A 24486-nucleotide genomic window follows, 5' to 3' on the forward strand; every position below is an offset into this window, starting at 1 on the left:
GTGAGTTGGGAAGTCTCTGTGTAGCACTGTTCTGGGCATGAGGGATATGATGGTGAATAAGTAGATACCTAAGCCCTTTTAGAGCTTACGGGATAGGAATGAATATGGATCATAAACACAAAGAAATTATGGATTATTCATTGATCTTTTTAAGAGTACACCAACTGATATGAAGTCAAAGTTCAGAAGCAATTCTAATAGCATACACAAGGCTGTACTAACTTAGCTCAGTGGGTCAAAGAAATTGCCCTATTGTAAGTGCTGTTTAAGACAAGACCACAGGAATGACTGTATGTTACCAGTTAAAGGAAAAGGAGAGAACCCACTTGAAGGGAAGAAGAAAATGTGGCAATATGCTGTTTCCTTTATTCATGTATAAATGTTGTTTGATTCCCTACTTGATGCTCAGCACTACCAGATACTAGAAATTAAAAAGTGACCAAGTTATGAAATTCCCAGATCATTTGAGGCTTAAATTCTGGTGGAGAACACAGAGAGTAGGCAAGTAAGCAAATGAGGAAATTCTGCCATTTTGGTCAGTGCCTTGTATAATGGGGTTTTCCTTAGGGTCGTGTGATGGATAATTTCAGTAGAGAAAGAGGAAGGGGGAAACACTATAAGACAGATGAGTCTGGAAAAACGTCTCAGGGGAGACAAGTTTGAGCTCAGAGGACCATGAGCATACAGCATGCATGTGAAACTGGGAGAGGCTCAGTGTGATCAGAGGGGAGAACCTCAGAGGCAGAGGGGTGTCAGATGCCTCTAGAGATGTAGGTTAGAACAGAAACTGCAGACCTTTTGGGTACTAGTGAATTTTGGACAACATCTTAAGGACAATAATTAGCTATTAAAAGCCATTAAACAGGAGCATCATATGATCACATTTATGTCTTACAAAGTAAATAAGCAGGATTTTTTGTCGAGCAGGAATGGATGGTAAATTCTCTCCCATGCCACTAATGGGAGTGTGTCCACTAGACACCAGTCATCTATACTGCTTAAGCTGAATGTGCATCTAACCTGGAGGCTCATTAATTTGGTCCCTAGGTTTATTACCCAAACAGAAATGTATGCATACATGCACCAAAAGAGATGTGTAAGAAATTTATAGAAACATTATTTGTAGTACCTCCAATCTAAAAACAAACCAAATGCATATCAAGAGTCACTTAGATAATTAACTATGGTATAATCACATAATGGAATATTTTGCAGCAATGAGAATCAACAAATTACCACTGCATACAACATTGAGGAATCTGACAAAGCACTGAAAAAAAGAAATGAGACATGAAAAAACACATACTGTATGATTCCATTAATACAAAAAAAAATTGAATCCCCATCTACAGTGTTTGAATTCAGAATTGTCTTTGAGGTAGAAAATGGAAAGTTTTGTGTAGGTGACTTCTCAGTACTGTTTGTATTCCATTTCTTGATCCAGGAGAGAGTGTTACATGTGTAAATTCACAATGTAATAATTCACTGAGCTGTACAGTTGCAGTTTGTGCTTTTTTAAGTTATATTTTCATAATTCAGTTTAAAAGCTTATTAATGGCAATACCCGGGTGGTTCCATTGGTTAGGCATCGACTCTTGATTTCATCTCAGGTCATGAAATCACAGTTGTGAGACTCAGCCCTTCATTGGGATCCATGCTGAGCATGGAGCTTGCTTAAGATTCTCTCTCCCAGGGCATCTGGCTGGCTTACTTGGTTAAGCATCCAACTCTTGGTTTTGGCTCAGGCCATTGTCTCACAGTCAGTCAGTTCAAGCCCCACATCTGGCTCCAAGCTGACAGTGCAGAGCCTGCTTGGGATTCTCTCTCTCCCAGTCTCTCTGCCCCTCCACTGCTCATTCTCTGTCTCAAAATAAATAATAGACTTTTACAAAAATTTTAAAGATTTTCTCTCACCTTCTCCTTTTGCCCCTTTCCCTGCTTGCACACTCCCCATTTCTCCCTCAATAAATAAATGAATAAAAGCTTACTATCACAAACAGACAAACCAAAAAGGTGGTATAAATGATGACAGTTGTCCAGGTGAGGAATAGTTATAATGTAGACCAGAATGTATAATAATAAATAAGTAGAATAAAAGGATGATAAAAGCTTTAAGTGATAAAGCTTAGTGATTGATCAGTGAGAAATCAGGAGTCAGATAATTTTCACAATTTTGGCTTAAACTTATTGCTTCTTCCTTTTATGCAAACTCCTGAAAGGTGCACCTATAACATGCTCCTATTATTCTCAGGGTGCCCAACATGACAATTGGCATGGAATATATGTGCAATAAATGTTTAATTAATAAATAAACATCACACATTCCATTGAAGGTAGAGGTACTTGGCAATCAGGATAAAAAGAAGAAGGTGGGAAGCTGGGTATGATGCTGTAGCAGCTAGTTGTTACTTCAACTACCAAGAAAATGAATATAAACTTGTTTGGAACAGGCACATCAGTGACCGCCCCCTCCCCCCCAAGCCTTTTAAAGTTTTCTGTGGAAAGCCAAGATGAAGTAAAAATAGCACCATATTATTCTAAGTCTGACTGATGGGAACGGTTGCATAAAGGTTTCTTGTTAAGCGCATTTAATATTATCCTTTGTGTGACTTTGGTTTAGTTTGCTAGTTTGATTAAATCTCATTCACCAGCAGAGGAAGAGTTTGGTATTTGTCTGGTCTGGTCGCCCTAGACAATGTGGATATTTCTTGAGAGAAACAGATAGGAAAGCCAAGGCTTAACCACTGGTTTATAAATGGTCACTAAGAACAAATAGAAATTGAGTTACAATGTGGAGTCATGTCAGGTTCAGTAGCACTGCATGCATCTAAGCTGTTCCATGTTGCCCTCTTTTTCCCCTTGCATATATAACACTTCCAACAGCCAGTTCTCAAAACAGTGTACTTTACCTTTATAGTAAGAGGAAGTTTTCCTACAATATATTAGATGCCTGACCACTTTCCTAAATGTGGGTACTTGGAAAAATGAACTATTTCCTTTAAGATGAAAGAATCTATGGGTCTTGATTCTAAACAACAATTGTCCAGCCTGGAGCAATAATGCCATGGGATTTTGAGTGAGATCCACTGGGTTTTATATTTCTATACTTTCCCTTGTCATGGCCATGTGGACATGTGACATCATCAAAGGTATGTGCCTTTAAGTGGCCTTGTTTTCCTCAAATGTAAGATTATCAGAATTGTGCACCCCTAATAGGTTTTTTTTTTCAGTGCCCCAACATTGAAATGACACATATTTAACCTCTAAATTATTTCCCAGCACTCTGTATATACTAGCTTCTTTTGCCCCTATTCTGGTATTGGATTATGATTCACACATGTGAGCAGTGTGTTTTCTCCTACATCAAAAAGTTTGAACTTGTTTCACTTTGGGAATATTAAATTTTAAGTTTTGCTTCTAGTTATCATTTTCTCTTTATCAACTATCAGTCTCATTACTGCGTTTTTGTGGCTGTTGAAATTCCCATTTGTTCTTCTTCAATCTCCTGTGAAACTGGGTATCTGCATTTATAGGCACTGTGTGTAAAGGAAAAGCAGAGTCTGGATTATTTCCTGAAGTGCCCTCATGAGTGCTTCCTTGGACTCTTTCTTGCTATTTCTCTCTGCTGTTCTGAACTGAAATCTACATCCTTAAGGAATCTTCTCAAATGAGGTCGTGTTGATAAGTTTTGGAAATTTTTCATTGAGTCACATGTATATACACGTGGGATAGAAAGCCCATGTAAATGTGTGTGAAAGGGATGTATATATATTCTGAAAATAAAGTTTGGATATGTTTGGGGGAATGGACACTTTGCTATACTCATTTTGGAGAGACACCAAGGTCAAGAATAAGTTCACATACCTACTCCATAAAAGGGCAAGAGGCTGAAACCATTTTTATAGTCAGGGAAAAATGAGCCCATAAGAGGTAGTTCAATAGAAGAATTTGACTGGGGCACTAGACACAAAAATGTTGGAAAACCTAAAAGTCCAAAGGGCATGGGGGATAATGAGGAAGAGGAAATCAGTATAGTAGCAACAACTAGAAACTGCTACTGCCCGGAAGAATCAAAGAAAAATGCCATGTTCTGGAGCCCATGATATGGTTTCACCTAATGGGAGCTTTAATCTCAGTGCTAGTGGCTCCCTACCTGGTAGTGTATGCAATAATAGAAAATATATTCCCACCATCAGCATGCCACCCAAAACACAGAGAGAAGGAGAAATGTAGACTATCTACTTCCCTTACCTGATCCTCCATTTTTCTCCCAGGGCATCCATTGCCTGCATAGAACCAGATGTTGGCTTGGTGAAAGTAATTTGCAGGTATCATAAAAGAGCAAGTAAAGGGAAATGAGCATATCTGAGAGCAAACAAGCAAATGGTCATCCCACTGATGGAAGATAATTTGTTGTAATCAAAGGGCAATATTTGGGCAGATTCCTATGGGAACTATGTTTAAATGACCCTACATGTCAGGGAAATGAGGTGGCAGAGTGGAAATGCTGGTTGTTTCAATGATTCCTCACAAATAAAGAAATACAATTGCTTTGGATATCTATCTAGTGTACAAATTATTCTTCATCTTCTTAATGTGGTTAGGGCTCAATTCAGGAGAACAGGAACTATGTTTGTGACCTTAGTTCTATGAAATAATTGATAATAACATCTCCTTGTCTGCAGATGCACTGAGAGATAAGTGTCTGCTGGTCTACACCCTCTCCTTTCGGATTCCCGATCTCTAGAGTATGGATAAAGCCACAAATCTGGCACAGCATCCAGGAAAAGCAATTAGTTCATTTAAGACAGATTTAAATATGTTGAATAAACAGTTTTGTATCTTCTATGGGGCCCATTACACTTGAGCTTGAGAAGTACTTATAATTTTTGGTTAATTCCTACTTGAAGTACTCTAAATTAGCATTTCAAAGCAAGACTGAGTCCAAAGGGTAGAGGGTTGGCAGGCGAATGATAAGGAATACTGAATTTCAACATCCCTTTAGAAAGTTGAGGTTTATAGAGCCTTGGTTTTGGCATCTACACTGGAAACTTTTATTTGGATAACTGTCTAATACTAAGCCAGTTCTGACTTTGCCCAGGATTTGGGTATGATACACTAAATTAGCATGATATTATTGGAAAAAATCTCTATGGGCTAGGAGTCAGAAGATACAGAATCAGTGCCAAACCTGCCTCTATTAGCTATGTGGCCTTGAGTATGCTACTGTTAAAGTTTGCTGAGGTTTGGAAGGTACGGTGAGGGCCCCCTTTTTGGCCCTGGAAGACACATGCAAGGGTCACAGAGATGTGCATTAAAATACAGCATTTGCTAACAGTTATCACATCAGCTTGATCATATCAGACTTGGTCTTGAATTTTTTCTTCAGGGAAAATGTTACCTGGTAAGCAAATTTTACAACATAGTAATTACACTTATAATCTCAAGAGACAGACACATATAGGCACAAATCCAGGTCCACAACTATGAAAACTTAGGTAAGTAACAAAACATTGTCAGTCCTCTGTATCTACATCTGTAAAATACGAAGAGTAATAACTCTTACCTCAATGTTGTCTACACTGAATGAGAGGGAAAATGCATTAAAGCTCTTAGGACAGCACCTAACCCAAAGCCTCAGTCATTTCTGGATATTATTATAGTTGTGAATTATTTATATTTAATCAATATAGTTATTTCTATCCAGCTCATTGTCTGGAACCATCTAGCCATCCCCTGTGTGATGCTTTCACCTGGACTATATTTCTGGCTACTGTATGATTCCTAGGTCTCTACATGAAATATAATCAGTCCTTGGGAGCTTCTATTAAGTCTAGTCTCCACTCAGGTCCTATTTCCACTTCCTTTCCAGATATCCACGCTAAGTTTCTGAGAAAGAGCTATCAAGGGAAAGATCCATGGCAATGTAGAAGGCATTTTCAGGAAGACACAGTAGGATAGTGGGGAGTGGGAAGAAAGAGATGACACAAGGATGTAGTACCAAACAAAATTCCAGGGAAGGAAATGTTGGCTCATCCCACATGTGAGCTCTGGAGACAGCATATATTACACACAGTCATACATATAAACTGCCTCCATTGAAATATTGGAATTACCCCCAAAACGATGTCAATATAACTGGCTTTATTCATCATGTATTGCTTGAAGTCTTCCCCAGGCATTTGAATTTCTCCCTGTACCAAGACAAGATGACTACTGACAGCCTGAAGGCAAGCTTCCTACCACGAAGGAGACATGTTAGCTTTTATTGGTGAAAGCACACTTGGAATTGATATACAAAAGTAAATCTTGAGCATTCTCACCCCCCCAACACACACACACAGTTAACTTTGTGAGGTGATTGATATGCAAATTATCTTGACCTTGGTAACCATTCCATAATGTATAACAAATCATCACCTTGTACACTTTAGACAAAATTGCATTTTTTCAATTATTCTTCAATAAAGCTTATAAAGGGGAGAGAGGCTAGAGGGATATATTGCAACAGTGGCAGCATCTTCCATGGCATTATTGCTAATATTAAATAGTTACACTGACCATAGCACTTTGCCCTTTATACTTCCACTTCCATCTCATGTAGCTGAGAAAGGATTATTCCTCTTCATCGACATGACAAAGAGAGTCTCATCAAATATACATGCATATGTACACACATAGAAATTAACATCTATAAATTTATGTTTAACAATCCATGATATTTGGTTTTTCCATTAAAGCAAGTCATTTAATGGGATTTATACAAATTTATTTGTATTATAGTGATTTAAAAAGTGAAGGAAAAAGTATTTGATAAAATTTATTTTTAATTTAAATATCTACATCCCCAATGAGTTATGACAGCTCAGTTACCAGAAGTTTGCAAAGATGGGTTGTGTAGAAAAGTTCCAAAAGAGTGAAAAGAGAATGTGTATCTCTCCTCTGAGGAGAAGAGACACTTTGCTAGCATTATAAAATGATAGTTGCTGTAATGATGCATATTAGAACCTCTTCTCCATAAAAACTCAGCCACTGTTGATTTGCAATTACACATGTAAACAGCTGAGTAGAGAATACCTGGATTTCTGCCATGTGTTCCTCTCTCCAGTTCCTGCTGATCCATCGAATCTCTCACAGCAAGGAATGGATCAAAATTGGACATGGATATAATGGGTCTTGGAGTTCCCCATTTGTCAGTTGCTAGAATGAGGAAAGAGTTGAGAAACACCTAAATTCCTGATGTCCATTGATTCTGGCATGCACAAAAAGTGAACTGTGGTAACCAGGGTCATATAAAACTCCTTTAACCATCAGCACATCACCTTCTCTCATGGGAAAAGAGAATCAGACAGTAGGACCTTGCTCCCTGACTCCTGGAACCCAGTCTGCCTTTCTTTTCATCTAAGTTAAGATGTTTTGGTTGCCTGGATACGGCTGAGCTTGTGAAAAAATGTCACTGAGCTGCTGTCATGATGGCCATTTTATTACCATGATTTATAAATGGATTATCTGTGAAAATGGCTCTGGTTTTAATCATGCCCCCTGCGGGATAAGGTCTGTTCCCATTGGTTTGTTTCAGTGACAGATCCAGCTACCCTGATATTTTACAACAGTTGGCAGCTGCTCTACTGCAAATGATATCCATCCTCCAGAAAGAATTAGTTAACTTCCAATAGCATTAACCTCCACATGTGCATTCTGCCTACACCCTCAATCTTAGTTCAGATTTCTTCTTTTGAGGCATCATACTCCCCTTCAAACTCCCCTAGTTTTCCATTCCATTTTCCTCTCTCATCCTATTTGAAGAAGGAAGCAATCAACAACAACAAAGTGTTTCCCCAGTGTTCCACATATGGGAATCAGCTTTGATGTTTAAGAGCAAATGCATTTCAAGTGGAGAACGGGAGAAGAGGCACAATTTCCTCTTTTCTGTGCTTCAGCAAGAGGAAATGCACCTGGAATCTATCCTATTATTACTAATAATTTTTGAGTCTCTATCACATACTGATAGCATTTTCTGTTATTGATTTAAGTTCTCAAAACAGTCTTTTAAAAAAGGGATCATCTTCCTCACTCGCAGTCACCAAGGATTTGCTTTGTTAAGTGACATAGTTAAGTGACAGAAGTGACTATGTAATTAGCTTGATAGGATCCAAATCTTCACTTATTCTTATCATTCTAATATTTGCTAATGTTTGCTTCATAGAGTACTAGGCCTGTATGATCTCCAAACCTCTATGTACCCCAATACTCTTTCAAAAAAGGTAAGAAAGAAGGAAGCAAGGCAGGAAGGAAGGAAGGAAGAAAGAAAAAAGAAAAGAAAGGAGGAAGGAAGGAAGAACAAGCAGGCATTTCAGGGAAGTAGTCTTGAGAAATCACTAATGATTAGTTAGTTTATACTAACATTCTAGAAGCTCCGGGAGGTCCTACTTTTTGTAGACCATTTTCTTTTTAAAAATTTTTAATGTTTATTTTTGAGAGACAGAGAGAAAACTTGAGTTGGGGAGGGTCAGAGCAAAGGGAGACATAGAACCTGAACCAGGCTCCAGGCTCTGAGCTGTCCCCATAGAGTCCAATGTGGGGCTCGAACCCATGAACCATGAGATCATGACCTCAGCCGTAGTTGGACGCTTCATTGAATGAGATACCCAGGGACTCCATGTAGATTATTTTCTTTAAGTGATCCTTTCCCAAAGTTTATTCCAACATGAAGTACATGTTTGATGAACACTTGTAAACAGAATCTTATGGATAAGGTTTTGGGGAAAGCTCCTCTAGATTATGTTTCAGTGCCTATGTGTATGGATATATTTTTTTCTTTTTTAAAGTTTATATTTTGGAATAAACTTGAGCATTTCTCCTTTTTCCTCTTGAATACTCTTCTTTATCTCTTCCCTAGCTCCTTATCCTGCTGCTCCCCCTACACGTATCCTGACCATCATCATCGTTATCTTTTTTCTTCATCATTGTCATGCCCTATAGTTAGTTTTCCTCTTGTCATCCTAACTTCTTAATAAAGATCAGGGGGGTTATATATTTTCCCAAGATCACACAGCTAGAAAGTGCCTGAGCAGAGTCAAACCTTTGAATTACTGTTGAAGATTTTTAAAAATGTTTTTTATTTTTGAGAGACAGAGCATGAGTTGGGGGAGGCAGAGAGAGAGAGGGAGACACAGAATTTGGAGCAGGCTTCAGGATCTTTGTGGGACAGAGCCTGACATGGGACTCAAATTCGCAAGCCATGAAATCATGACCTGAGCCAAAGTCAGATGGTTAACTGACTGAGTCACCCAGGTGCCCCCTGAATTACTTTTGAATCTTGGCTACAGTGTCACAGGAAAGTGAGCCTACACATTATTTAATCCTATTCTATCCTTTGCTCTTGAAAAATCAAGAGCCAGAACCCAAATGCCAGAACAAAATAGCAATAGAGTGATGAATAGAGCCCAGGTTCTCTGATCATCAGGGCGAATCTGTTTCTTGAGGGAACTTAGTGACACTCCTGGCAACTTATCAAATAGATTTTCTACAACCTCCTTCTCATTTTAAGAGTTCAAATATGTGAATCAGGTCATCTAACGTGCGATATGGTTGGCACTCTAATGGGTTTTATAGCTAAATGGAAACTCCACTTTTAATTAACTAACAGTGATTAGCATATCAGTTACTCTAACTCATTACAAACAAATTGGACCAAAAACCTGAGCATATGAGCATGAAATAAGCACTATTAAATTTCTATTTAGATAGAGATTCAACTAAACTGCTAGTTCTACTATCAAAAAGCAAAATTATCCTTTCCTAAGATTTAGCTTGGAATCAGTATTAAAAACTGCCTCTAGCTTTTTCTTAGGATATTCTTCTTGTCTCAGTGGAACTGTCTGATCACCTGAATGATAATTAAATAAAATCAAAATGTTCAAAATTTTGAAAGTGTTCAAGTATAAGATTTTGTCAGACATGAAAAATTCAATACATCATACATTATATGTAATACCTTTTATGTGAATATTTGTAAGATTTAAGATTTTCTGTAGGAACAAAAAAGGGAATGCTATCCTGTTTCTTTAGGAAATACAGGCACACACAAATATGATTTACATTGAGATGTGTTTATTTTCATTTATAAATAGATTTTTAGAAGAGTTTGAGTATACTGCTTACACATAGTAATGCCCTCTAGCTTCACAAACTAGTTGTGTATTATCAATTGTGTCTGCTGCTGAAGAGGAAGAAAAAGGAGAAAATGCCTACATCATTTAGAGGTGATGCGCCAAATACATGAATCCAGATTTCAACTTGTAGCGTGATGATAGCCAATAGGAGGCATAGTTGATTTACTGTGTACCAGGATGTAGGAAAGGAAAAAGAATACATGAGTTTTGAAGTCTAGAGATCCAAATTTAAAACCTACTCTTCTGCTTACTCTTCATCCTTTGCTGAGGTTATTATCTGTGAACCTTTAACTATGGTCGTCAGAATTCACAGAGAGATTGCAATTTTTCCCTTACAGTTTTGCTCTGTAAATTAAAGATAATTGAAGTTTCTAAAACAAGGTTCACATAGTAAGAATTCAACAAAGGGTGTGGTATTACACTGTCTTTTCCTTGACATTTGCATGAAAATGACATTACAAGGCCCTTGGTGTCCATTGGTTAGGAAATGAGGAGAGAAGTGTCTAAGGGTTGAAGGTTTGAGGATCTTTGTTTAAGTGTCCTTAGAATTTGGACAGTCAATTTATACCTACATGAATCCAAACGTATTTACTTTATTCGTGGGCTATAATCTTAATTTGTGCTAATCAAATTGAAACCACTGCATTATATTTTAAACTATTATAATCACTTGTGAATAAATCTATGATAACAGTCGTGGAATAAATTGAGCTAAAAATGAATGGCCCTCAGCATATTATCATCTTTGAAAGAGAGCAAAAGCAGGACAGTTTAAGAAAATGTCATGTGGTGATTTGAACCTGTGATGTGGTTTGACTGCCAATACATTCATGTTCTGATTTCTAGATGGCTTTCATGTCCAGTGCAACCAGTAAAAATAATAATATATGAACTACATGTATACATAAATACCCACGCTCTTTAGAAAATATGAATTGCAATTAGAGAGTAGACACTAAAATGAGAGTTATGTCTATTATTATTCTTAAAATAATAGCATTTGAGCGGTATTATCAGGTTAAAATCCCTCATCTTTCGTTTGTCAGAATGATAACAATCTTATGCCAAAGAAGGAAAGTCTTTAAAACTAATAAACCAAAGGAGAAGGGAATTAATAAAGTGAAAGTCATTTCTGATGTTACCAACTTGAAATCTACTTGGTCCAAGGAGCTGTAAGATTGTAAGTCTATTTACATAGAGCCTGACATTGGCCCAGAAGCTAACTGTTCTTTTGGATCTCAAACCTGCCTGTGGCATTATTGATTCCTGGTGTTAAAGTTTACACATATACACTCACAAACACAGAGTATTCAATTTTCATAAAGAGTATTAAAAGCTTATACTTTAATTCAATTGTTTGATTCCCTGTATTTTAAAATATAAATTAAAATTTGAATCCTTCTAGAAATAACTTCAGTATTGCCAAAGATTATGGTTCTGATGCATTAGAGTAATCCTCATGTTTTTATTTTATATCTCTTTCTTTCCATATATAAATTATTTCAATAATTAAAATTAAGATTTTTCAGCATTTTCTTTCATTTAATTTTTTTTTTACTATTTATTTGTTTTTGAGAGAAAAAAACAGAGTACAAGCAGGAGGGGGGCAGAGAGAGAGGGAAACAGAATCTGAAGCAGTCTTCAGGTTCTGAGCTGTCAACACAGAGCCCAATGCAGGGCACAAACCCATGAACTGGGGGATCATGACTTGAGCCGAAGTGGGACTTTTAACTGACTGAGCCCCCACATATTCTTTCATTTTGTACTTTTCTGTATCTATTCTGTCTCTTAAATTAGTAGAATGTTAACCTTTCATGGAAAAAGAGCCATGGGTGAGTATTGATTGAGAATCTATAATGTGCCAAGTATGGAACAAGACACATGACAGTGATGATTGAACTTAATTTTTTAAAATGTTTTTATTTATTTCAGAGAGAGACAGCGTGAGCAGGGGAGGGTCAGAGAGAGAGGGAGATACAGAATCTGAAGCAGCCTCCAGGCTCTGAGCTGACTGTCAGCACAGAGCACGATGCAGGGCTCGAACCCACGGACGGTGAGATCATGACTTGAGCCAAAGTCAGATGCTTAACCACCTGAGCCACCCAGGTGCCTCTGATTTTACTTAAGTTTTACAGCCATCCTTTGAGATAGGCATAATTTTCCTCACTTGACAAGTGAGTAACCTGAAGCCCAGAATGGCTGTCTTGGACCAGTAGGTCTGGCAGAGCTGAGCACTGAACATGAGTTTTAGAGATTACAGAACCTCATTGTTTCCATGCTTTCTCTTCTGGATGTCAGAGATCATAATTTCTTTTCTATTTAATTTGTCAGTCATATAGAATGTATAACTTAGTTTTTTCATAGGTCCTCAATAAATGCCAGTTAATGGTGACAAAATAGGACTGGATCAATGAAATGACCATTAAAGCTTGGCTTTGTTTTATTGGTGAAGTTAATGAGAAACTGGAGTGAAAAAATCAATGTAGCAGCTCTTCTCTGAATGAGAAACTCACGTGGAAACCTGGCAGTCATACAAAGGAAGTTCTTTTACTGGTATGATGTAGGGCCCCTGTGGGAACTAATTTCTCATTTCTTTCATGACATACACCTAGCCATCCTGACATCATCATCAACATAAGTTAATGATGCTGATTCCTTCCTCTTTGTCACTCTACCGAGGGTCGCCAGAAATCCTTTTCTAATCCAGAGAATTCAGTGAACCAAAGAAACCTTAGCACATCATGGAAATTTTCTTTCACAGGTTCCTGTCATTGGAAAACTGACTTTTCTGTGTTACTGGCAGAGATATATATTGTCAAAATGATCAACACATTGAGCTGATTGTGATTTATTTCAAAAGATAAGGCATTATTTTAGAAAATAATGCAAATGCCACATAAGCTGATACTTTAATCATAAATGCACACATACGCATGCACACAGAAAGGGACACATGTTTCTTTACTGACACCACTTGGAATGTCCTAGGTTTAACCATGTTAACAATCTTTGAAGCAGTAAAATGTGTTTTTTTTCAAACTCATTAAAATTGCAATATGAATGCATGGAAAATATATCTTTGCACATAGGATTTTCTTCTATTCCTGGAATAAGCCTGAATTCTCACAAAGTCAGTATAATTACACAGAAGGCACATATGAATGTTTGCGGCTATGATTATCCACTAAGTTTGAGATTTCTAAACAACACGTGCACAGATCTTTATGTGGCAACACAGAGCAGGGAGTTATTTCTTACAGTGAAATGGAAAGATGGGGACATGTTAATCATCAAAAGGAACAAAGAATAAATGAAACAGTTCAGCTTCCTCTAAGGACTCAGACACTTTTGCTCCATACACTTTGAAAAGTTGAGCAATATCTAAATCTACCTGCGCCCACTGTCTTAGTTAAGCACCATAAACTTCTGGGTAACCCCAGGATTTTAGGCTGAAAGTTATCTCTTCTCTTTGCAGTTTTGAGTAGTCTAGCAGCATAGAAAGAGTGTACTGTGGCAGATAGAAGCCCTACAGAGCTCAGACTCTGAAGTCAGACCAAAATATAGGACATTCTGAAGTACTTGACAATGTTTTTTAAGTTGACTTTTAACAATGTCTCCTTCTCAACAAAAAATTGATCAAAATACTCCCTCTGCCTGCCAATAACTATAGGTGTAATTCCAAGCTCATTTTACAGCTGGATCTTAGCTTTTTGTTTTGTTTTATGATAGAGGTGAGTAATGATAGTTACTTCACAGAATTATCTAGAAGTTAAATTATAACATTAATGTTAAGTCCTTACCATAGAGCTTGGTGTTGAGCAAAGATTCTTTAAAGTTAAGAGGTACCAGTAGTAGAAGTAGTAATAGAGTGCTGGTAGTAATATCAGTATTAACATATTTGTACACAACACTGTTGTTATTATTATTATTATTAATGAATAACCTTGTTTCTACTGGTAGTTTCCAGCAGAAGGAAGGAATTCAGTATAGATTGTCCTGGAATCCCATTGTAAGGCAGCACAGTGTTTCACTACAAGTGAGCATTGAATATAGAAAGACCTCAGAGTTGAGAGAAAGGTTAGGTGCCTACGTGTTGTTCAATGCTAATAGACCCGTATACTAGACACTTTTACTAGTTTAGACCCACGTGTATTACAGACAGCTTTCATCACATTTTAATTGACATTGTGTAAATGTCTCCAGAGACTACATTGGATTTTTCTTTTAAGGAGCCAGGTGGATGTTCTTAAAGATACAGTATTATTTTTTTCCAAATAAATCTATTTAAGAATGAGGCAAAAAGGAGATACTTACCAAGTATAGATAAGAGTCTATGAGATGGAATATTTGAAGAACACCAATCAACACATCAGATGGTACCCATAGTAGGGCACCTGAAATGATAAAGGATTAAGACATTTGTGCCATTGGAAGAGTATTTAAAGACCTGTGGATTATTCATTTGGTGATTAAAAAACCAGAGCAGAAAAAAGAGCTGGCTACACCTATGTATTACTTTAGTAAACTCAGTCATAGTTGATATTAACCTGGAAAGCAGATTGAGAAGTAATAGAAATTAATTTGGTCTAATATAAGAAAGAATGCTTTAATAGGAATACTTATCCATAGATGTACTGTGCTACTTCAGAAGGCAGAAAGCCTCCATCAACAAAGTTATTCTATAAGCTAAATATTCATTGTTTATAAATAATCTGAGAAAAAATTACATATGGCAGAACACGAGAGAAGCAAACTTTCAATCCAAGATGTCCTTGAATGCAGGCCTGATGGGTTTGGATCTGAGGAGTGGCAGTCATGTCTCCCCGACAATTATAGTAGATTCTTGTGTTATAGTTTTCCAATGAGATCAACTGGAACTGCATTTTCAAGTTCTAAATATAAATGTAGACTCATAGACTTTTGAAACTGGAAGGAACCTTAAAAATAATCTAGGCTAGTTTCCACAGAGAGGTTTTGCCAACATGACTATCTTGGACAGGAAGTTGAAAAGGAGCCTGCATGTCCTGGTTCTGCAGAGAGAGTGCCTAATCCTACAAGAGAAGTGCCTGTCCCATTAATAATGGCTGCTGTGGACTAGAGACGAGACCAGCAGGATGAGTGAAATGTTCATATGCATATATCATCCTTGCCCAATCTGTACTGCTTCCCCACCTCATAACTGAGGCTCAAAAGGTGCCAGAGAATTCCCCAGTGACAATTACTAAATCATGGAAGATGGCATCAGGTTTTTTTCAGGTATCAGTAAATTGACTCTACACTATTCTAACTTTTGTTAGCTCTCTTTTGAGTTTGTGTACCCCGTATAGACAGAACCTGACAACAGAGTGCTAATTATATGTTTGCATGCTGTAATATCACTTTACTGTCACTAATAATGTGTCAGGCACTGTGCTCAATATTTTCCTGTATTTATTTCATGTGATCCTTATCACAACTTGCTGAAGTACATTTCCATTTTGATGACTCCCATATTACAGATAAGAAAACTAGACCCAGGGATGCCTGGGTGGCTCAGTCAGTTAAGCATTGGACTCTTAGTTTCTGCTCAGGTCATGATATCATGGTGTGGGTTAGAGCCCTGTATTAGGCTCTGCGCTGGCAATGAGGAGCCTGCTTAGAATTCTTTTTTTCTCTCTCTCCTCTCTCTCTGCCCCTCCCAACTCATGCTGTCTCTGTCTCTCTCAAAATAAATAAACAAAAAAAGAAAAAAAAGAAAACTAGAACCAACAAAGTTAAATATCTTGCCTACAACCCCGTGATAAGCAATCGAGCTGGTTTTTGAACCCAGACACCCTAGACCCAGAGTCCAAGCTCTTAACTGCTGTGTTGTCTTGCTTTTACGGATGCTTGTGCAGCCCACAAATAATTAGTGATGGAGCCTCTTGATAATGTGTTAAGGGTGTCCCTGGATGTATCAGTGGGATTCCACTGTTGGTTGCAATGTCCTAATGTCCTTATAATTCCTTAACGGTCAGAGAAAGAGATCTCTACAGACACTCAGAAGAGGCTGCTCATCATTGTCAGAATACTTTATGAATTTAAAAGAAATGAAACTCCCAGCTTCTTCACGCCAAATAAAGACAACTTTCTTAAGGAAACAAGACACATGAATACAAGACCAATTCTAAAATCCTTTGAGACTTTCTGAAAAAATACATTAGCACAATAGTGTGTACCCTCTCTCCTTTTAACATTCACTCATGTCCTTAAGAAATCCTCTTTTTGACCTGCTGGTGCTGTGAAAATTATTTTAAGTTCTTCAAAGAAATTAACAAGATAAGCAGTTTACAATAAAAATAAACTTTATCAAAGATGCATGCCTAAACCACAGCATTTCTCTAAATTGTATGCAACATGCTAATTACAAAGAAATCCAGGTTTTGTTAAGTATAGGCTTTTAATGAAAGAAACATAGTCATAAGACTAACTGCAGCTGTTGAGGAAAAAATAATAAAAGATTGAAATAATAGGGTAGACTAGAAAAGAATGAGAGAAATAAAACTGCTTGCAGTAAGGTCTGTGGATCTGTGCCAGCAAAGCCAAAGGGAGGAGGGCTCATAATCCAGCACCACCCCCTACCCCACCCCGTTTGAGGACAGCAGTGTGTATGTGTGCTTGTGTGACAATGTGTAATCCCCAACTTTACCAGCATCAAATGACTAGTCAAACTCAAGCCTGGGATTGAAGAAACCCTACTCATTCAAATAGCAATATCTTCAAGGGTATGAGAAGCTAAGACTATAACACTGCATTATAACAAAAATCATGAAGAGATTTTTAAAAACTTTGTCCTGAGCGGAATATGTAAAGTCACCGGAAAACACAGTTGGGACACAAATACCATCAAAAGGAAAGCAGATAAGACAATATTTATGGGAGATACAGAAAGGATTAAAAATACTACTTTAGAGCACCAGGAAGTGCTAAAGGAAAACAGATACTCAGTTTTGAAGAATAACAACACTTTCTACTCAGAAGCAGGTAAGTTTAGTTCTAAAATTGCTTGATGCATTTTTTCTTCTTTTTCATTTTTTTTTAATTCTCAAAGAAACTAGCATCAAAGTTTATCAAAAAGAAGGAAGAAGAAAAAGGAAAGAAAGAAAAAGAAACCTGCTAAAAGCTCACCCAAATAAATATATTTGGAAAAGAATCCATGTTTCTGCTTATCCGAAAGTAATGAAAAGATGTGCAGTGATGACACATTTCAGGAATAAATTTGAAGAGAATTGTTTCATACAATTTCACAAAGCGACCTCAGGGAAGGAGAGCCTATTCAGTAATTAAATCGCTTGTCGCCCTCACACATTGGCAGATCTGTGGAGATGTCACTTCAGGGAATTTGATGACTGTTCTCCCACGGGAGTGCTTCGCTTTGGGGAATCTGCAGCTTTACTTAAAGAGGTCATTTGCTCCATAGATTCGAAGAGCGATTACAACAGTGACAGGTTTTCTAGTTATTGTAAGACATGGCACACCCTTTCATTTATTCACCTATCAAACCAAGTTGGATTTGTTCTATGGGTGTGGGTATATTTTAAATGATTCAGAATAAGGAATTCAGGTATATTTAAAAAATACAAAGAAAAGAATGGAAACTGGTGCTATTTTTATGTTCTGTTTTTATGTTCTCTAATTCCAGTCATCAATCCTACATGTTATTAGCATTGTCTACAGGGCAAAGGAGGGCCATCCCTGTTCAGTGGAGTATGCGAGACTGAGGATCAGAATGCCAAGATTACCTCTTCAGTCACCAGAAAATGGGGTGCAGAGGTGAACAGGAAGATATGGAATTCAAGAGGGAATGATGAACCAGGAAAGGAAAGCAAGCGCCAGTAGTAATGAGTGGGAGAAGGCTGACTTTTCTTTCCTGAGGTTGAGGATGTAGTAGAGAAACATCTTCAATTTGGTTTTTACATGTAACCAAGATGCACATAAGCATACAGCCTAAGTGTTTTGCCAGAGACAATTATTTTCTTTGCCCTTCCTTTTTCTCATCCATTTTACTCAAAACGAAAATACTTGATAGGAGTAGTATTACAGGGGCATCAGATCATCAGGCCTTGGGATAACATAGACCCTGGATCAATGCTAAATCTGAAATTTTGCACCTTGGAAAGTGGGGTTGGCCCCTCTCTTCATTAGTTTCCTTATTTGTAAAAGGATGATTAAAAATAATACCTACCTTAAAACATTATTATGAAAGTAAATAATATTTCCTAAGTACTTACTACAGTGTCTGGCACAAAATAAGCCCTTAAATAATGTTAGTTGCTATGACCACCACCATTATTGCCATGATGAAATTCTGACCATTTTATTTTGTTATTTTTAATTGTTTTTATTATTTATTTATTGTTGAGAGAGAGAGAGAGACAGAGTGTGAGCTGGGTAGGGGCAGAAAGAGAGGGAGACACAGAATGTGAAACAGGCTACAGGCTCTGAATTGTTAGCGCAGAGCCTGATGGGGGCCTTGAACTCACAAGCTGTGAGATCACCACCTGAGCTAAAGTTGGACACTTAACCGACTGAGCCACCCAAGTGACCTTTATTATTTTTTAATGCTTCTTTAATTTTCAGAGAAACACATAGAGTATGAGTGAGGGAGGAGCAGACAGAGGGAAAAACAGAATCCAAAGCAGGCTCCAGGCTCTGAGCTATCACACAGAGCCCAACAGGGGCTCCAACTCACAAACTATGAGGTCATGACCTCAGCTGGTCAGATGCTTAACTGACTGAGCCACTCAGGTGCCCCAGAAATTCCTACCACTTTATATAATACCCTTCTCTCCTGTGTTTGCATATTTTGTTTTGTGTATGTGTATGAATATTATATACCATATATATATATAAAATATTACACACAATGGAACATATGCTACATATTCAGGAAGTTACAACTTATGTGTAATTTTACAACCTTGCAAAAAGTTCATCAAAAATGAAAGACATATAATGGAATTTTCATTAGTATAGATTTTAATTCAAAATTGTCCTGTAAATGGAAAGCCAAATTAATGTTTACAGAGGGCAAGGAGGAGGACAGGTGAGGGTGAAATTAAGAAGAAAAGAAAGTAAAACTTAAGTTAACTGGAGATTTGTTCATATAGGAAGATTTTTAATCCACCATAATCATGTCATGTTTTTCATTTCTCATAATGGATTTGTGGAGATATGTACATTTGATCTTACCTGGTCATATGATGCACATTTTGTAAAATAGCTAGTTCATGTTAAACAGGAAGTCTGGGGTCAAGGAAAAATACAAAAGAGATGAGTTTATGAGAAGATCAAAAATTTGAGGGAGAACCTTGCAAGTCCGGGTTACAAGCGAACTTAATCTCAACATGACATGCTAAATCCCTGCCTATCACTACTTCCATATTTAATACACCTCCCAAGGGTAACCTTGTGTCCCTCATACTGCTCAGCAACACTTCCCTCAAACCTTGAGCTACACTGCCTTGTAGTAGGGTGATAATATGTGAGTTTCTCCCCAGTACTTTTAGCTCCCCCCAAATAATGGGACATATAATCAGTTTATTTATAGTTCTTGGTAAATCCTGGAAAAATATTTGTGGAATAAAGACAATCTCTCATCAGCCTATGAGTTTCATTGATCACACATGCTACAAAGACATGAAATCTGTCTGAAGAGATGGTGGTAGATTTGTTTTAAATATGTCAGAAAATGCTATGTAGGTTTCCATCCTTTGACCAAGAAGTAAATATGGATAGCAAAATCTGCAAAAGATTTCTGCCAACGAAAGGAGAAGGAATAGATGATATCACACAATCTCCCTGGATTACCTTAAACCTTGTTTCAGATTAGCTTCTGAAACAGTATAACCTTGTGCATAACATGTCAAAAATCCATTGTGACAGTATTAAATCAGTCCATTGGGATGGTTGTTGAATACAAATCATGAGTTTTATTTTCCTAAAATGATAAATCTGAAAATTTGCAAATGATTCTCAGACTGGATTTTTATAAATAGTTAATGGGTGATTAATTGTAAAAGTGTAAATTTGCTTATCCAGCCTGTCTTGAGATACCTTTAGCATATAAGAGGGATCTTAATTTCTCTTAACTTGTAGAGAACAAAAACAACTACATTCTATTATTTTCCTTAGGTAATGGAAACAATAAACTTCCTTTGCTTTCTTTTTTATTTTTTTTTTTTCTGTCAAGGACAAAACATGAAAAGGCAATACATTTATATCAGAAGATTGATGATATTTATAACCTCAGCTACTTTTAGATTGCCTTCATTATAATTTTATCCTCAATTATCCTATATTAGATTATGTTTAAAAATTTAAACTAAAGTCTCATTATTCTGGAGACAGGCAGGACATGAATCCTGTATCAATAATGAAAAATATGATGACTTTGAGAATATTCTATTCAGAATGAACTGCATTTTTTTCTACCATAAACATCAACAATATGCATTTTAGTCAATGTGTATTTAGTATGGGAATAACTATTTCCCTAAACAACAATGTATATTTGCTTTGGTACCTTTTTCTTTTTACTTACACTATTTGACTTTTCCAGTTTCCTGATATAAATCCTATGAATAGAGAACCTCAAAACTTTATTATTAAATAATTATCAAAAGCCTATTTGGAGGCACCTGGGTGTCTCAGTTGGTTAAGCATCCAACTTCAGCTCAGGTCATGATCTTGTGGTTTTTGAATTTGAACCCCGTGACTGGCTCTGTGCTGACAGCTCAGCAGAGCCTGCTTCAGATTCTCTGTCTCCCTCTCTCTCTGCCCTTTCCCTACTCTATTCCTCAAAAATAAATAAATATTAAAAAAAAAAAATTTAAAGCCCGTTTGGAAAAGAACATATCTAAAAGATAACACTTATTTTATTCTTGCATTGAGATGTTTATAATTTTGTCATTTGTAATTTATTAATATGCCAAAACTATATGGAGACTGATTAAAAGCTCTAATAAATTTATTTCTACCAATTTATATTTTTAATACTTTAGATTTTCAAATCTACTTGCATCTTATTAGGTACATAAAGTTTTGTAAATGTTTTATTGTTGGCTTTCTATAAGTTTTTCAAAATAATGTTCTTTGTTTAATCATTTATCCTTTCATGACTTTCTGCAAAAATAGTTTTGCAGAATTTTTACCTTATTGCAGTTGCCTAAAAAATTTATGGTAACCTTTTAATTCCTTGCACATCTTTATTGTATTTCTTAAAAGCGACTTTGAGTTAAATAATTTTAACAAATAAACGAGTCCTGGATGTTATTAGAAGATTTTAAATGATTTACTTTTATTCAAACAAATGTAGATGATATACCACTATCATTTCAATTTACATTGTTTTTATCTTTAAATATTTTTTTGCTTTATTAATATTATACATTTTATTACATGCCCTCTTTGGTTGTTGTTTACCTCTTCATAAGTTTGAAAATAGTTTACAGATTTTGATTTTACTATTCTATTTTTTATTAATTTTTAGAGAAGAACCATGAGATGGGGAGAGGGGAAGAGGGAAAGAGAATCTTAAGCAGGCTCTATACTCAGCACAGAGCCCAGTGCAGAGCTCAATCTCACACCTCTGTGGTCCTGAGCTTAGCTGAAACCAAGTTGGTCGCTTAACTGACTGAGCCACCTAGGTACCCCTGATTTTATTATTTAATGTTGACTATGTTTATTGTTTTATAAAAACAATAGCATTAATTCATGTAATTTCTTAAATTAATTTTTGATTATACATATGACTTCTTTCACTGCAAATTGAGTAATTTAATTAGAAGTGAGGGGGCACTGCAGCTTAGTCCTAACCAAACAGGCTCTGGAATCAGAGACTTGTTTTGATTCAAACTTTCTAACTACTCTTTGGGTGAATTATTTATTCTTTCCCATCCATGTCCACTTGAGTGATTTTGAGAAACCCACCCATCTCATACGGTTGTTGAAAGGATAAAATGGTCTGATACATGCTTATTAATTTACAAAATAGCATATCCACAGCTCTTAACAGTTAATCAATATATGGTAATTGTAAAACCTTCTACGTACTTAACATCATCACTTTTTTTTCCTGCTTTTTATACTTTTAAATCAAGTTGAGCTTTTAGAAAAATTTTACATCTTCAAAATCAATTTCATGCTTTTGTTTTATTTATAACCTTGAAAATTTACCTTTCAGTATTTTCTTTCTTTCATATTTCTGGAGAGCTTCTTTTCCCCCATATCCACAAGTACAGATTTTTCAATGTTAATTATGTGAAGGCAGGAGTATAATTAAATTTTCTCTTAAATCAAGCCAATTTTTTTCTCTGCTCTTGATTATTAGGCACTTATAGCCTGATACCATTTTATATACTGTTGTCAGTCAAATAACATTCTCCAAAGATATGTAAAGTGTTTTTTATTTTTTTTACTTTATCTATACATCTTTCTTATTAAATCTCTGCATTGGAAGGAAGTGAGTAAATATAAAATACTATATTGTTTCCTTCTCATAATTTACTTAAAAGAGGATTGATCACTTAAAGCAAAAAGAATGATAATGTAAGTTAGCGTTTATAATAATACAAAACTATTGCACAAAGGAAAAGGGAGTATTGAGTAGGTAGATGCAGTAACACTTTTGTTAAAGCATTACATTTGTGAGGTTTGGAGCAGGAAGGGGGGAAGGTCAGATGAAGTGTAAAGCATCAGAAGATACAATAGTCTCTAATAAGTTAAAGATGCATTATTGTTTGACCTAGCTAAGAAGTCGATAGAGGAGATAAAAAAGAACACAGGACACAAAAACATTTTTTTAAATCAACTTGAACAAGCCATTGGAGGAACAACAAATCAAAAGAAACAAATTGAAAATATTTGGTTGGTGTATGCTCTCACATATCAATAATTTCTGTAAAATCAAGTAGACTAAATGCCCTACTAGAAGATAGAGATTGTCGGATTGGGGAAAAACAAAACAAAACAAGATCCAAATATTTGCTCTCTTTGAAAGATGCATTTTTCACATAAAGACCCAGATAAATTTCAAGTAAAATGAAGAAAAAATAGACCATGCAAATAGTAAACATAAACAAATGGTATGGCCAGATTAATAAAAGACAAAGTAGACTTCATGTCAAAAGAGTAGTGACAATCAAAAAAGAAAATTACATACTGATATAAGAATGGATTCACCAGGAAGACATGACAAATCTAAATCTCTCTTTACCTGATAAAAGGTACTCAAAATTCACTAAGCAAACTAAAGAGGGAAATAGATACATTTTCAAATATATTCAGATATTTTAACACCCTGGTTTCAGCAACTGATGGGACTAGTTGCCTATATATAAATATATATATATATATATATGTATATGGTTGTATTTCATATATATGTATGTATATACATTTATATATGTACATACATATATACATACATACATATATATTTGAAATACATATCTATATGAAAGAGGTAAACTATGTTATGTATAGACCACAGCATGTATAGAATATTTCTATCAAAATTCACAGAATACACATGCTTTTCATGAGCCCTTTTAATACTCCTTAAGACAGATAATATACTTTCCCATAAAATAAATCTTAGTAAATTTTAGAAATTTGAAATCTTTATGGAGCATTCTCTGAAAATCTATGTTAGAAGTCAATAACATTAAAATAACTTTAAAGTCTGTAGATGTTTGCAAATCAAATATAAATTTCTAAATGGCTCATAAGTAAAGAAAATACAATGAACATTTAAAAATATTTTTAATAAAGTGAACATGAAAAGACAAATCAAAATCTGTGAGTGATAGCTATAACAGTGCTGAGAGGGAAAATTATAGCTTTGACTGTATTAGAAAAGAAAAATAATGCGTAAGAACAATGACCAATTCTTTCACATTAAAAAATAAAATAGTCTCCCAAATAGATTAATGCAAGAAAAGCAAATATCGCTGAAAAAGAAAGCCACACTACTAATGAAAAATTAGGAATGCTAAAGGCTAGATCTTTGAACTGGCCAATAAAATTAAGTAGCACCTAGCAAGAAAATAGAGAACAAATTACCTATATCAGGAATGAAAGTGAAGATATCAGTACTGATCTAAAGACCTGCAATGAGGGGCGCCTGGGTGGCTCAGTTGGTTAAGTATCTGATTTTGGCTCAGGTCATGATATCACAGTTCATGGGTTTGAGCCCCGTGTCGGGCTCTGTGCTGACAGCTACCTCTGAGCCTGGACCCTGCTTCAGATTCTGTGTCTCCCTCTCTCTCTGACCCTCTCCTGCTCATGTGTG

The sequence above is a fragment of the Crocuta crocuta genome, unplaced genomic scaffold (genome assembly GCF_008692635.1).
Source record: "Crocuta crocuta isolate KB4526 unplaced genomic scaffold, BGI_CrCroc_1.0 scaffold152, whole genome shotgun sequence".
Classification (NCBI taxonomy): domain Eukaryota; kingdom Metazoa; phylum Chordata; class Mammalia; order Carnivora; family Hyaenidae; genus Crocuta; species Crocuta crocuta.